This window comes from Balaenoptera musculus, chromosome 10, assembly GCF_009873245.2.
Source record: "Balaenoptera musculus isolate JJ_BM4_2016_0621 chromosome 10, mBalMus1.pri.v3, whole genome shotgun sequence".
Classification (NCBI taxonomy): domain Eukaryota; kingdom Metazoa; phylum Chordata; class Mammalia; order Artiodactyla; family Balaenopteridae; genus Balaenoptera; species Balaenoptera musculus.
Genome location: NC_045794.1, coordinates 30007024 through 30024542, shown reverse-complemented (window position 1 = coordinate 30024542; position 17519 = coordinate 30007024).

Here is a 17519-nt window from a genome sequence, read left to right as displayed (position 1 = left end):
GAGGTGCTCCTATGTTGGGTGCATAAATATTTACAATTGTTATACCTTCCTCTTGGATCGATCCCTTGATCATTATATAGTGTCCTTCTTTGTCTCTTGTAATAGTCTTTATTTTAAAGTCTATTTTGTCTGATATGAGAATTGCTACTCCAGCTTTCTTTTGATTTCCATTTGCATGGACTATCTTTTTCCATCCCCTCACTTTCAGTCTGTATGTGTCCCTAGGTCTGAAGTGGGTCTCTTGTAGACAGCATATATACAGGTCTTGTTTTTGTTTCCACTCAGCCAGTCTGTGTCTTTTGTTGGGAGCATTTAATCCACTTACATTTAAGGTAATTATCGATATGTATGTTCTTATTCCCATTTTCTTAAATGTTTTGGGTTTGTTGTTGTAGGCCTTTTCCTTCTCTTGTGTTTCTTGCCTAGAGAAGTTCCTTTAGCATTTGTTGTAAAGCTGGTTTGGTGGTGCTGAACTCTCTCAGCTTTTGCTTGTCTGTAAAGGTTTTAATTTCTCCATCACATCTGAATGAGATCCTTGCTGGGTAGAGTAATCTTGTTTGTAGGTTTTTCTCCTTCATCACTTCAAATATGTCCTGCCACTCCCTTCTGGCTTGCAGAGATTCTGCTGAAAGATCAGCTGTTAACCTTATGGGGATTCCCTTGTGTGTTATTTGTTGTTTTTCCCTTGCTGCTTTTAATATGTTTTATTTATATTTAATTTTTGATAGTTTGATTAAAATGTGTCTTGGCGTGTTTCTCCTTGGATTTATCCTGTGTGGGACTCTCTGTGCTTCCAGGACTTGATTAACTATTTCCTTTCCCATATTAGGGAAGTTTTCAACTATAATCTCTTCAAATATTTTCTCAGTCCGTTTCTTTTTGTCTTCCTCTTCTGGGACCCCTATAATTCGAATGTTGGTATGTTTAATGTTGTCCCAGAGGTCTCTGAGACTGTCCTCAGTTCTTTTCATTCTTTTTTCTTTGTTCTGCTCTGCAGAGTTATTTCCACTATTTTATCTTCCAGGTCACTTATCCATTCTTCTCCCTCAGTTATTCTGCTATTGATCCCTTCTAGAGTATTTTTAATTTCATTTATTGTGTTTTTCATCGTTGCTTTTTTCCTCTTTAGTTCTTCTAGGTCTTGTTAAATGTTTCTTGCATTTTGTCTATTCTATTTCCAAGATTCTGGATCATATTTACTATCATTATTCTGAATTCTTTTTCAGGTAGACTGCCTGTTTACTCTTCATTTGTTAGGTCTGGTGTGTTTTTACCTTGCTCCTTCATCTGCTGTGTGTTTTTCTGTCTTCTCATTTTGCTTATTTTACTGTGTTTGGGGTCTTCTTTTTGCAGGCTGTAGGTTCGTAGTTCCTGTTGTTTTTGGTATCTGTCCACAGTGGCTAAGGTTGGTTCAATGGATTGTGTAGGCTTTCTGGTAGAGGGGACTAGTGCCTGTGTTCTGGTGGATGAGGCTGGATCTTTTCTTTCTGGTAGGCAGGTCCACGTCTGGTGATGTGTTCTGGGGTGTCTGTGGCCTTATTATGATTTTAGGCAGCCTCTCTGCTGGTGAGTGGGACTGTGTTCCTGTCTTGCTAGTTGTTTGGCGTAGGGTGTCCAGCACTATATCTTGCTGGTCGTTGAGTGAAGTTGGGTCTTGGTGTTGAGACGGAGATCTCGGAGAGATTTTTGCCATTTGTTATTACATGGAGCTGGGAGGTCTCTTGTGGACCAGTGTCCTGAAGTTGGCTCTCCCACCTCAGAGGCATAACCCTGTTGCCTGGCTGGAGCACCAAGAGCCTTTCATCCACACGGCTCAGAATAAAAGGGAGAAAAAATAGAAAGAAAAAAAGAAAGAGGATAAAATAAAATAAAGTAAGATAAAATAAAATAAAGTTATTAAAATGAAAAAATAAAAAATAATTATTAAGGAAAATAGAAAAAAATTTTTTTAAGTAAAAAAAAAAAAAACAAAGCAAGAAAAAACGGACGGACAGAACCCTAGGAGAAATGGTGAAAGCAAAGCTGTACAGACAAAATCTCACACAGAAGCATACACATACACACTCACAAAAAGAGGAAAAGGGGAAAAAATAATATATCTTGCTCCCAAAGTCCACCTCCTCAATTTCGGATGATTCGTTGTCTATTCAGGTATTCCACAGATGCAGGTACTTCAAGTTGTTTGTGGAGATTTAATCCACTGCTCCTGAGGCTGCTGGGAGAAATTTCCCTTTCTCTTCTTTGTTCGCACAGCTCCCGGGTTTCAGATTTGGATTTGGACCCACCTCTGCCTGTAGGTAGCCTGAGGGCATCTGTTCTTCGCTCAGACAGGACGGGGTTAAAGTAGCAGCTGCTTCGGGGGCTCTGGTTCACTCAGGCGGCGGGGAGGGAAGGGTACGGATTCGGGGCAAGCCTGCAGCGGCAGAGGCCGGCGTGACGTTGCAGCAGCCTGAGGAGAGCCGTGTGTTCTCCCAGGGATGCTTTCCATGGACCACGGGACCCTGGCAGTGGCGGGCTGCACAGGCTTCCGGGAGGGGAGGTGTGGAGAGTGACCTGTGCTCGCACACAGGCTTCTTGGTGGTGGCAGCAGCAGCCTTAGCATCTCATGCCCGTCTCTGGGGTCCGCGCTGATAGCCGCGGCTCGTGCCCATCTCTGGAACTCATTTAAGCGGCCGTCTGAATCCCCTCTCCTCACGCACCAGGAAACAAAGAGGCAAGAAAAAGCCTGTTGCTTGTTCGGCAGGTCCAGACCTTTTCCCGGACTCCCTCCCGGGTAGCTGTGGTGTGCTAACCTCTTCAGGCTGTGTTCACGCCGCCAACCCCAGTCCTCTCCCTGCAATCTGACAGAAGCCTGAGCCTCAGCTCCCAGCCTCCACCCGCCCCTGCGGGTGAGCAGACAAACTTCTTAGGCTGGTGAGTGCTGGTCGGCACCGCTCCTCTGTGCGGGAATCTCTCTGCTTTGCCCTCCGCCCCCCTGTTGCTGCGCTCCCCTCTGTGGCTCCGAAGCTTCCCCCCTCTGCCACCCACAGTCTCTGCCCATGAAGGGACTTCTAGTGTGTGGAAACCTTTCCTCCTTCACAGCTCCCTCCCACTGGTGCAGGTCCCATCCCTCTTCTTTTGCCTCTGTTGTTTGTTTTTTCTTTTGCTCTACCCAGGTACGTGGGGAGTTTCTTGCCTTTTGGGAGGCCTGACGTCTTCTGGTAGCGTTCAGTGGGTGTTCTATAGGAGCAGTTCCACGTGTAGATGTAATTCTGATGTATCTGTGGGGAGGAAGGTGATCTCCGCGTCTTACTCTTCCGCCATCTTCTCCTCTCCCCTGTAAGTATATCTTTTTCCATCCATTTACTTTTCTCCTATCTAGATGGTTTACTTAAAATGAGTTTCTTGCAGAATTCGCATTATTGGGTTTTTAAAATCTTATCTGGGCGCTTCCCTGGTGGCGCAGTGGTTAAGAATCCGCCTGCCAATGCAGAGGACACGTGTTCAAGCCCTGGCCCGGGAAGATCCCACATGCTGCGGAACAACTAAGCCCGTGCACCACAAGTACTGAGCCTGAGCTCTAGAGTCTGTGAGCCACAACTACTGAAGCCTGTGTGCGCCTAGAGCCCATGCTCCGCAACAAGAGAAGTCACTGCAATGAGAAGCCTGCGCACCGCAATGAAGAGGAGCCCCTGCTCCCCGCAACTAGAGAAAGCCCGTGCACAGCAACGAAGACTCAACGCAGCCAAAAATAAATAAATTAAAAAAAAATTCTTACCTGACAATCTATCACTTAATTGTCATCTTTAGAATCTTTGTATTTAATATAATGATTGATATGATTGGATAATTGGATTAAAATCTGTCATACCAAGAGCTCTTTCTCAAAAGGAGAGTAGTTATCTACAGAGGATGGCAGGACTTTGCTTCAAAATTGTAAGGGCCTTGGCTCTGGTTCACTTGTAGGGGCCTGCCGAGGCCTCCAAACAGCAACCTGATCTGTCACTGCCACTTCAAACAGCACTGGATCTGCTGGTTCACATGGCCCAAGTGACAGAGCATCTTGCATGGAAGCCTGGACCTGTTGTAGAGCCTTCTCTTATTCTAGGCCCTATTTAAACCTGGCTGCTTTTCCAGTCACTTAGTAAATGGGCATGCAAATGTAGCACCCAAATGAGTTATATGTTGCCTCAAAAATCCAAAGAAGCTCACCCACATTAAGGATAGTGTTGACTAAAAAAAATGCAAAACCTAAAAGTTGAGAATTATGTTTTATTTGGTGGTCAAAACTGAGGACTTAAGTCTCAGCGCCTGGGACACAGTCTCGGATATTTCTGAGGGACTGCTCTGAAGAGGTAAAGGAGGAGTCAGGATATATAGGAGTTTTTGCAGCAAAGACCAGGTAGTTGGACCTTCAAAATATCAATGTTAATTTAAGAAAATCAGACATCTCAAGTTAATGAGTTTAATGCTTTTCTATGTATGGGAAGATGCCAAAATCCTGGCTCATTGAAATCATTCCTTTGATATGCACCTCAGCTATCTGGGGCCAGTGTCTTGTGTTTTCTCATCCTGAGTCTCTTCAGGGTGCATCGTTGTGGGTCATGCAGTGCCTGACTGCTTGATGGTAGGCATCCTGTTTCTATCCTGAGTTTCCTCAGGGCTCATTGTTGGGGGTGGCTGTAATGTGATGGCTTGATGGCTACAACATCCTTTGTTTACTGATATGGCAGGCAGCATTTTTTTCATTCACAGTCCCTCACTTTGGTCATAAATTTAACCAAAGTTTGGGAGACATTTCATGACCAATTTTTGTCCCACAGTGCTAGGAAGATTCATTCCTAGATCAAGCAAAAGTTCTGTTGATATGCCACTCAAGGTGTTAATTTCTGAATTAAGCCCATTGATACTTTAAAATTCTCTGGATCCCCTGTCTTACTAGTTTATTATGATCCAGGAAATATTTTCCCTCATTGCTTCTTCCCATACCTAGAATCACACCATTACAATTATTCTGTGTAGAGTTATAAATGTGATCTCCTTCCTCAAGATATTTAGCCATCATTGATTTTGTTGGAGGCCTGGTTACACATAGGGTAATTTAAGAGACAATAATCTTATAAAATAAAAAAAATATAAGTAATAGAGCTAGGAACATTAATAAAGTCATAGTGCAGCAGAGAGAGACACAAAGCAGAAATAATTTGGAAACAAAGAACAAATTAAAACAATGATTAATATAACTAGTTGTAATCCAGGTGCAATTAATCATCAAATCCACAGAAGAGCCAGATGGAGAAGCCAAATTCTGGAAGGATCAGGTAGAATTAAAGATAAATGTTTTATCTTTGTTTACAAAGATATGCTTTATCAACTTGTGGCAGGTCATAGCATAAGAAGAAAGGTTTTTCTGGAAAACAAAGTTAAAAGTCAGTATATTTCAAAAGTCATAAAGTTATAAATCATATTTATCAGTTCATCAGTCCCATGCAATTAATTCCTATAGATCTGGATGAAGTCATCAAGTTTTCCACTAGAGTTTTATAGTTTTTTGTTTTGTTTTGTTTTATTTTGTTTTACCCAGTTCAGTGGTATGATTTAAAAGTTATCAAAAACTTATATTTGTCAAAAAGTCCTTTTTATGAATTTTCTTGGGAGATCTTCAAAAGCATCAGAGTAAACCAATAATTGTGTATAAATGACAAGACTTAAAATGGCATGGTGAAAGATTTGATTATAATGCAATTGATTAGAAACTTGGACATTTCTGTGACAGACAACATTTTAGGATAACTAGAATCATGACTGATATCATTATATCAGGGCATATCAGATTATAGGAATTCCATATAAATTTTGCAATATCTATATTAATGACATTTACCCATACAATATAACCTAAGATTCATCTCCAATCACTTGACAATAATTTTAACAGACCAAATAAGCCTAACTAGTTTAACATTCCTCTCTGAGATGTCTCAGGGTTCCTTTGAAGCATCCCAGAGTTAACTGGAGGCTAAAAGAATTTTAGTTAGAATTTGATATTTGAGAAGTTTGTTAAAAATATCAAAAAGATTTTAAAACACATGAAGTCACTGTGAAACAATACTTATTCAGTTAAGCAAAGTGACAAAGATTTAAAAAAAATACAGATCAATTAAAAGCAAAGAAGCTCACACAATCTGTTAACCAGAAGCAGCACTCCAAGAAATATTTGTTCTCTTAACAGAGAGAGAAAATCAAACTCCAGTCTTGTACTAGCTTACTTTTAACAACAAAATCAATTTACTTAATTAAATTCAATCTACGTTTAGCTAATCCTGACCATGCATAAAACTCTTTTCTCAGGTTTCTTTTTTCACAAATCTTCTAAAACTTTCTGTATCCATATTAGTTTGTCCCTTATTTTTCCATCCAAAAACAACCAGCTCTAGGTCAAAAATTTTTTTTCCCTTAACAAAATATTTTTCCACCCCTCATACTTCTTTTGCTGAAAACAAAAATCCTCCTTTCCTTGCATACTGAAATGTTTCCTTTATTATTTCTAGTAGCTTTCATTACATATTACAAATGTAACTTTTAAAAACCTGATCTCTACCAAAAACTGACAAGCAACAAGTAATTGTAAACTGTTTGTCATACCAGCATTTCCTGACTGGAATATCCCATAGCCTCATGAAACATCTTTCTTCTAGTTTCCCTCTCATAAGTAGGTAAATTTAAACCTGTTTAACAATTAATGTTCCAGTATCTTATTTTCTTTGGAAATGACCTAGCTATTCAATAAACTTCCATTATTTAACTTAATTTAGCACAACTCTAGAATTTTAAGTTACCAAACATCTGGAGAGATCATCTTTAAGTAAACATTTCTAAAACATAATTATTTCAAAAGATTTCACTTAAAAGCTCTTCTCTCACTTGCATTTAATTTACATATAAGAATGTCATCACACCAAGTTATTTTTCTTATTGACAAATTTGTAACAGATATAACAAAATCTTATTTGACTTTTATTAAACCCAGAGAAAATAAAAGTATTATACTTAATGTTGATGACTCTGAAAATATGTCTGTATTAATTAGATCAATAAAATAACTTTAATACAAGGTATCAACATAATATTGAATATTTCCCTGTTCACATGAAGCTGAAAATCATTTTGGTCTTTTTCTTTTTTCATATTTAGAAATATTTAATTTGTAAAAGCTTACTTTTAAGTCAGTTAAATAGAGCTCTTATAAATTTAAGTTTGATAATATTTTCTAGAAATAGAGACATCTCATATATATAATGTGTACACAGATATATAAACAGACTAAACTAGAGATCTCATGGCTTCACTTAAAAAACTTAGTTATGAATCAGGTATTACAATATAAATAAATTATTTTTTTAATAAATAATCTATAAAAATATAAATATAAATAATCTATAAATCTATAAATAATATATAAATATATTTATTTATAGCTTATAAATAATAGTTGGGATAAATTAAATTTGCTTGCTCAGATGGCTAAGGCTTTACTATTTGTGGAAAAGACTTTTAATATTTGTATTTGTCCTTACATGATATCACTTATATGTGGACTCTAAAAAAAAGAAAAAAAATGTGAAGGAACTTATTTACAAAACAGAAATAGATGTGGACACAGAAAAGAAACTTATGGTTATCAAAGAGGAAGGGGCAGGGGGAAGAATAAATTAGGAGGATAGGATTAACATATACACACTACTATATATAAAATGGATAATGACCTACCGTATAGCACAGGGAACTATATACAATATGTTGTAATAACCTATAAGGGAAAAGAATCTGAAAAAGATTATATATATATATATATATATATAAACTGAACCACTGTGCTGTATACCTGAAAATAACATGACATTGTAAATCAACTATACTTTAATAAAAAAATAAATTAAGAAAAAAAAGATTTGTATTTTTCCTTGATAGGCCTTTAAGGAGGCCAGATTTCGGCTGAGGGAGACTTTCTAGTGGCTTGAGTTTTAAAAGGCCATTGTTTCCTTGTTTGCCCCTTGGTTTCAGGTTGTACCTGATTGAGCTAATTAGGTCATTATGGGCCGTATTTACATTTCTGATTTGTAGAGATTTGCAAGACCAAGACAGTTGCTTTTAATTCCCCAAAGAACTGGTCTGTCACTGATGAGATATTAAAAGATAGATTTGTCCAACTATATATGTTCTCTAATTTGCTTTTCTATATCAGTAAGAAGATTTCAAACTAAACTGAAATTTAAGAGTTCTCTGTTCTAGACTTTAGGGTTTAATTTATCATGCCTTCAAAAGCTTACATAAGGCATTCAACAAGGGCCCTCTTTCTGAGTGCACAAGTTAAACCCAGAGCAAAATCACTACTATTATTTTTATTAGTCCCTGAATATTAGTTCCCAGTTTTTACTTTATTGTACAGCTTGAGTAACACTATCGGTTTCCTTTAGTATGTTTAATAAGGGCGGATCTATGTGCTTTGTCTTATAATACCACACAGGGGAAGTATTCTACAGTGAAACATGTCTATCCCACAATATAATTAAGCAAAAGTGATGTAACAATTTTTTTAAGCCTATTTAAGTGTACTAATTTGATACACTTCCATCTCATTTCTGTCAACTTTTATACCTTTTAGTTTTCATTAGGATCCAATCAACAAGTTTTGGTCTTACAAGAAGAGTCCTAGAAGATTTTCTTTCTCTTTATCTGCTGTCCATTTTAGCTATTTTAATATAAAAAGCTCTGGGTCCCCAGAGAGAGGTTGAGCCAAGGAACTCCGGCTCTTTTGTCAATCTTTAAACTCGATTAATTGGCCTAACTGTTGCCCCAAGTAATTGTTGGTCACGTATCCCAGTGCAATTTTTTTCCTAGCCCTTTTAAATATATATATTTTAAATTGAGATAAATAGAGCAGACTTGTTTGAGTCTTTAATATTGGGGACCAGTAGGGGGGCCCTTTGGCCCATTTAGCCTTAGGTAGTGTAGTATAAAAACCTTGTGTTTTAATCCCATAAATGTCCATCTTATTTATCCCATTTTAAATAACCATCTAAAGATTTTTTTTATCCATTTGGAGTAAGTCCCTTTAAAATTTCTACCTGTTGAGAAAAAGTCTCCTGACTTTCCGTATAGTTTTTTTCCTGTTAATCAACTTAATTAACATTAATTACTCTAATGTTTTTATTAGCATCTTTAAGACCCATTGAGGGGAAGTGGAGACCACTATGAGGCTTCCCAAACTGGTGTTTCTTATTTGATTTAAACTAATGGAGATCTTAGGTTAACATATATATGTGTATTTCACCTTTTTATTTGATTTTCCACCTTTTAATTTGATTTTTTTATAGTTTAGAAGTTTAATTATATACTTTTTTTTATAATTTAGAAGTTCCTCTCACTGAAGACTTAAGCTAGGGAGAAGTGAGAGGCTGTGTCCCAGGATTAAACTGTCTCAGTTTTTTCCTCCAAGTAAAACATAATTCTCAACTTCTAGGTAGTACATTTTTTTTCAGTCAACAATGGCAATCTGTTTTACTTAAAGTCCACTGATTTAAATATTAATCTCATCCACAAACACTCTCACAGAAACATCCAAAATGTCATTTGATTAAGTATCTGGGCTTCATGGCCCAGCCAAGTAGACACATGAAATTAATGATCAAACATACCAAAATCTGACTGAGAAATGGAGGGTTTAGGGAGCTAGGGTTTGCTTCAAAGACTGGCAGTGTCAGTGTAATCATAACATAATTATGGTTAGACTCTAACGATGGCCTGTAACAAATCTAGATGTAGGAGTGAACCTTGGTATGGAAGTTTGTACCATAATCGACCAGGGCAAGTGAGTGAATGATTTTCCCTTGGAGACTTCCTGGGATGGAGAGTACATCCTAATTCCAACTTCCAAATGACGTTCCATAATTATTGTATGAGTAGTAACTTATTTTTCAACTGTATTTTTATTTTCCTTTCCTCAACAAATTGACAATTTTCCATAATATACAACATTCTCCATACAAATGCCTTATAGAAAGAATATCTACATTAAAAATATATGGTAGCTAATATATGATAGTTAAAAATGGTGTGTTATACGTTTTAAATGTACCCAAATATTTTGTATTCTGAACATTTTAATTTTGTTATTCATTTCTCATGTTTCTTTTTATAGTTTTTCTTTTATTTTTTGTTGCTTTAACTTTTATGGCAGGGTTGCCTTGTGGCCAATTGGTTATACAGCAAAAAAGCTGCAGCAGAAAGTCTGTGGCAAAGATGTTTATGACAAAAATACCAAACATGAGTACTGAGTATGACAGTACTATAAAATAGCTGAGCAAGTTGTAGAGTTTTGTCTTCATAGTCTGGATGGTTACTTTTAAAATGTGTTAATTGTGATGGCATCACACTATTATTACCTGAGATCTCAAGGCCCAGAATAAAGTTAGTGTGAAGTTCAATCTTGTGATAGTGAATGTAAATCACATATCAAATAGAGTTCTTAACAATGTCTAATTACTTTGACAAACTTCTTGTCAGATTTTATAGGTTATCACTGATCTCACATTGTATTATGTGTGAAAAGGAATAAAATGTCAACTCTGCCTATATCTTTTTTCAAAGAAAAATTAAAAATCATTCTTCTGTGTGTGTTTTAATTCTGAAAGTGAATTGCTTATTTAAAAGGTTATGCCTTGATTATTGGCCATTATGGTAAGCAATAAATGAAACTGTACCTGGGTTTCTAAATATATTAGAGTATCACACCTTACAGTTTACAGGAGGACCCAAAGATCAGCCATCACTTTAATACACTATGTTCATGATTAAGGCATAAGGCTTTGTTTAAACAAAATTAGTTCAAGGAATTCAATTACAAACAGAATGATAAGTCATTCATTTACTAATTGGTCTTACCTCTTTCTGACACAGGACCACTGGCCTTTAGGCATAACTTATACATCTATTAAACAAGATCTGAATTATCATCATTAGGATCTAGAGAGATCGTCTAGCCCCAGCCCTGGCTGTCTTATACAAAAGCACTAAAAACGGAATTTTAAAATGAGGTATAATACTTGAACATGTAAAGATTAAAAACAAAACATAATGATCACATACCTATCATAAATACAGTAGTATCAACATGTAGTAAAGTATAGAGAACAAAGAAGTGTTTACATAATTGGCCATGAAGCCAAACACATGAATCTAAAGTCTTTAGTGTAACCCAAAGAAGGCAACATTGAAAGTATCAATAAATCAACCAATAATCACAACTTCAGAATAATAGTGAAATTTTAAACTAAATAAGCTTTTCAAAATAAGTCATGAACTTAAAAAAGACTAAATTTGTACTTAAAGGTTCAAAGTAGCGTTATTCAAAATAGTCAAATATTGGAAAAACCCAAAGGTCCAGCTACTTGTGAATGGATAAATAAATTATTGTATATTTTTATGATGGAGTACTATTCAGCAATAAAAAGAAACAAGCTACTGATGTACACAACCACATATATAAATATTTAAAGCTTTATACTAAGTGAAAGAAGTCAGACACAAAAACTACATACTGTATAATTCCATTTACATGAAATTCTAGAAAAGGAAAAATTATAGAGAAAAGTATATCAATGGTTGTCATAGGTGAGAGATTAGAGAGATGATTGAGTGCTAAGGGGCATGAGTTAAATTTTTGAGAAAGTAAAAATATTCCATATATTATATATGGCCACATGTATTTTTCAATATGTATATTTATTTTCAAAACTCATCAAATCAGACACTTAAAATTGGATTACTGTATGGAAATTATGCCTCAGTAAAGTTTACTTTTTTAAGAATAAAAAAATGGGTGTGTTAATATTTTCATTTATATTTGAGGGACTTATGTGGATATTAACCTCATGTTACTAACTATGATAACATCTAAAAGTATTACAATAGTGAGGTCACTGATATTAACAAAAAGGATAATATTTTAAAATGTGAAACCATATCCATGTTTGGAAATGACAAATTTCTAATTGCAATGCAAAAAATCTTTTCAGCTCAAGGACAGATTCTGATTTAAAAGTTGGTAATTTTCATAAGTACAATGCTTATTATATAAAGCTTTGATTGTCACAGCACTCATTGACTAAACACTTCTTAATTTCTTGTTCTAAAGTCAAACACAATTCTCTCATTTCACTGAACAGCAAATTGAGAGTTTTGTTATATCAATGAATCCAACATATAACTCTGATTTGTTTTAGTTTTGTTCTAATGATCAGTGATTTGAAATTTCATTAAAATTTCTTTCAAGTAAAGCTGCCGGCCCCAATTATGACAGCGAGTTTTTAAATGGCTTATATTATCAACTGAGATTGTGAGCAATAACTGAAGAATAATGCTGTGCATTTAAATTATTCTTTCCTTCTTTAAAATATTTACATTATTATATCCTTGATTCAGTCCTTGGATGTAATCATATGTCTAGAGGACATATAATCAGAAAATCAGAGCCATTAAAATATGCATTTTATTTTTCAGCTAAGTTAAATCAGTAGAACACTTAAAATTAGCTCTATATAAGCAGACAGTTTGGGTTGTGGCAATTTCCTCTCCAAAACCTACTTAAAATGGTTGTGTTAATATTTTCATTTATATTTGAGGCATTTATGTGGATATTTTATTCCATATTACTAAATATGCTAACATTCAAAAGGTATCATAATAGTGACATTGCTAATATAAAAATGGCTAAATAAAGATTGTTCATTCTATAGTGCTTTTTATAATATATGTTCCACTAATTCATTTATTCATTTTTATCCATAATTCCTCATTTATTGCCAACTTATGCTATTATTGACTATGGTCTAAGAAGAAAATCTGTATTTTAAGAGAATTGACATCATTTCTCAAGTTCAATTGGCCTTGGGTTTTCCAGATATAAGATATAAGATGCCTAGTCAACTTTGAATTTCAGATAAATAACAAACAATTTATCATAATTATATTCCAAATATTGCATGAAAAAAGTCATCTAAAATTAATTGTTGTTTTTCTGAAATTCAAACAACAGTATTCTACATTTTTTTTGCTAATTCTGGCAACCCTTGTTGGTCCAAATATTTATGTCATTAACACCTATTAGGGAAAGAAAGCATCTGAGAGACAGGATAGCACAGTGAGTTAGAGTTTGAATCAAGGTAGACGCTGGTTCCAGTAATGTCTTGGATGTTTTCAGCTATGCTACTTTGAGGGAAATTATTTTCCTCATATAGAAAATGGAAATAAAGATGTTTTTATAGGGTTATTGTAATGGTAAAATAAGATAATTTATATAAGGTTCTTATCACAGTAAATTCAGTAAATGATGGCTTTGTTTTTATTGTTTTAGCCTCATGATTTGAATCTATTGAAACACATGCACACATATGTATAAAAAAAAGCAAATCTAAGCAGTCCTTAATAATTGCATATTTGTTTATCTTTTGTTTCACTCACTCTATGTTTTCTCTCTTGGCAATATCCTTGCTTCCACTCTCATCTCCCTATAGCTTACCCCCAAAATTGTATCTTAAGCTCTAACTTTAAAATTTCAGTCTAAGATTTTCAACTCCTTATCAGATGTCTTTCAGGATTTTTTAAACAAGAATTTTAGACACATTATATCTAAACTTTATTTACCATAATTCAATGCCCAAGAACTAACTTCTTATTAAATTTATAGTCTCTTACTCCCTTTTACAGATCTTATACTCCAGTAAAACCAATCTAGAGTACAAGTTCTGTTTCTCGAGAATTGTTTCATCTTTATAATTCACTTTAATTCCAACTTTTCCATTGAGTATTTCCCCATCAGCTCAGCTGGAAGCTATCTCTCCCCCAGCTGAATTCTCATGCAATTTATATATATCTTCATTATGGCTCGTTACTTTGTATTACCTTTCTTGACCTCTTTGTGTCTCCACCCAGTCTATAAGCTCTTCTTTTTTATTCACAAAGAAGCTAACAGAGTGCCTTGTGTATTGTAGGTATTCAATAGATGTTTATTTATAAACATGTGGCTATTATCAGACATTCATCTAAGGGATGTTAAGTAACAACAGACATATGATTAAGGTGCAAGATGTGGAATCCCATTTGGAGGTTAAAAGCCAATGAATATAGGAAAGTATGAACATGAGTACCACCTCATAAGTGATGAACATAAGTACACACCTTCTCTTTCCTCTCTCCCTCTTGGGTTGTGATAGGAAAGCTGGCAGCATCTTAAATTGAGGCCATTTGTTCTATTGAGATATCTGGATGAGAAAGAAAACTCAGAATTTATTCCCCTTGAGTTTAACAGAAGCTGAGGAGCTAATGTAGGGGAGCCTAGGGGAATACCTGGGTTGCAAGACACCTAGAACATAAAAGAACATTACTTCATGAATTGAATTTCCACTTCCTTAATTCCTTCAAATTTCACAGGACCAATTATTTCTGTGGGTGAGGTCAGTATGATAGCAAAGGATGCTCATATGCTTTCCCCAGTGATGCAAGCTTCCTTCTGTTATAGCCACCTTCTTACTATGCTTGGCTGTTAGAGATCACTGGAAAGACAGACTTATACTCCATACTTACATTCTGCGACTCCCAGGGGGACATGTTTACATCAGCTTTAAGAACCTTGATTCCTTTCTCCACCGTTGAATTTATAAAATGACTCTCTAAAGGGAAAAGAAAAATATTCTTCCCAATAGAGATTACCAGTTACTGATCTAGATTTTATTTAACATTCGTGTCCTTTAGTCTCCATGGCATCCAGCACTCTGACATAGAGCATATAGTTATAAAAACCTTTGTTTATAGCAGAAGCTTTTTAAATGGAAAAACTAGAATCTTTTCCAGAATAATTCAATATTTTAATGGAAGCATAGTTTAAAATAGAGCTATAAAACTACTCTACTACAATACACCTATAATTTATAAGCTATATATTATTATTGCTTAAAATTTTTCCCACATAGTTCTAAAGTTCAAGGTGATTGCTTTTATAGAACAGTATAGAATTGGAGAATGAGAAAAAAAAAAGCACTCTTGTCTACCATTTGATAACTTGGTGTCTGGATTGAGTTCCTAGTACACACTGGAGGTAGACGCCTTTGTATTGCTCAGCTGCATGTGTTAGTGTTAGAATCATACAGATTTGGGGTTAAAAAATTCCCTTTAGAGGCCATCTTGTTTAACCATCTCTGTTTATAAATATAAACACCAAGCCACAGAAACACTAAGAGACCTTGTCCAATTGATGAACTGTTGCAATAAGTCTAGGACTCAAGTTGCCTAACTTCTAGTATTAAAAGAACTTCCACTATGGCCTAAGCTGCTGTCTGAGTCAGTAGAATTTAAAGTAAACTATGTAAGTAGATTTACACATAAATTTCTTTTTTTGAGAACCATTTAAATTTTTACAAGTACACCACTGGCAAAAACAATGATTTAGAAGAGTTATGTGAAAACTTCCAGTCTTTGTGTGGGTCAACCAAATGTATCAAACATTGACAGAATTTTTCCTCTTTTCTCCCAAAGTACAGTTTTAAGTCATCCACTAATAGACACACACTTCTTGGATTGGCTTATTAAAGACTGAAAATTTTTCCATTTATTTTATGAAATAAGATATGAAACCAAATTGTTTTAATAAAACTAATATATAGAAATATTAAATCTCACTTCATGAAGTGAGAATGGCTCTTTGGTAAAGAAATGGAGTCTCACAAAGGAGAACAATATACTATCTCATTATTTTGTAGTCACACAGCAAATTTCTGGGAGAAATTTTGGGAGCATTTACTGATTTGGGTAAGAAAATATAATATCTAAAACACTGTCTTGTCTTTCATGAAATTACAAATAGAATTGATCAGACAGATAAGACTGTTGAATACTGGTTTTTTTTTTAAAGAAATTGTAATAGGAAAAATATAAATATATACAATGCTAGGCAGAATAGTATAATGATTCCATCATCTTTCTGTCATCCAACCTCAACAATTATAAGACTAATGGACAGTATTGTCTCATCTATACCCAACCCTACTTATTAGAGCAGAAGCACAGAAAACATTCATAGGATATTTTCTAGCATCTTACCAGAGAATAATGGAGCATTGACCAAAGTCTGTGATATTTGATAAAAAATAAAAGAGATTAAAAATGTTTTTTGCTATATGTACATTGTTTAAAACAAGCCAGAGTAAAATTCTATATCTTGGGGCTTCCCTGGTGGTGCAGTGGTTGAGAATCTGCCTGCCAATGCAGGGAACATGGGTTCGAGCCCTGGTCTGGGAAGGGCCCACATGCTGCGGAGCAACTAGGCCCGTGAGCCACAATTACTGAGCCTGCGCGTCTGGAGCCTGTGCTCCGCAACGAGAGACCGCGATAGTAAGAGGCCCGCGCACCGCAATGAAGAGTGGCCCCCACTTGCCACAACTAGAGAAAGCCCTCACACAGAAACGAAGACCCAACACAGCCATAAAAAAAAAAAAAAAAAAAAATTCTATATCTTAGCAAACTGAATTAGCTATATCTCTGGATTTCAGAATCTAGCTTAGCATTTAAGAGAAATTTCTTAGGTGACTAATTTCTTAGGTGCTCCATCCATACTTGAGTCAGAGTAGGGCTTATTTTCTCCTCATAAATATTTTACCATCACCTTTTACACAAAAGTTTAATATAGACATTGAGCTCTATTAATATTTCATTGAATACTGCAATCACATATAGTCTGTATTATAATTTATATGATTAGTGACTAGTGGCTAAGTAAAATATTTTAATTAACTATCAAGAAATAGATCTATGACAAAGGAGGCAAGAATATACAATGGAGAAAAGACAGTCTCTTCAACAAGTGGGGTTGGAAAAACTGGACACGTACATAAAACAATGAAATTAGAACATTCCCTCACACAATATACAAAAATAAACTCAAAATGTATTAAAGACCTAAATGTAAGACATGAAACCATAAAACTCCTAGAAAAGAGCATAGTCAAAACTCTCTTTGACATAAATTGTAGCAATGTTTTCTTTAATCATTTTCCCAAGGCAAAAGAAATAAAGGCAAAAATTTAAAAATGAGACCTAATCAAACTTAAAACTTTTTGCATAACAAAGGGAACCATCAACAAAATGAAAAGACAATCTGCAGAATAGGAGAAAATATTTGCAAACAACGCAACTGACAAGGGGTTAATATCCAAAATATACAAACTGCTCATACAACTCAATGCTAAAACAAACAATTTGATCAAAAAATGGGCAGAAGACTTGAATAGATTTTTTTTTTCCAAAGAAGACATACAGCTGGCTAACAGGCACATGGAAAAAATGCTCAGTGTTACTATTAGAGAAATGCAAATCACAACCACAATGAGGTATCTAACATCTCACACCTGTCAGAACTTCTGTCATCAAAATGAACACAAATAAATGCTGGAGAGGCCTTGGAGAAAAGAGAATACTTGTACACTGTT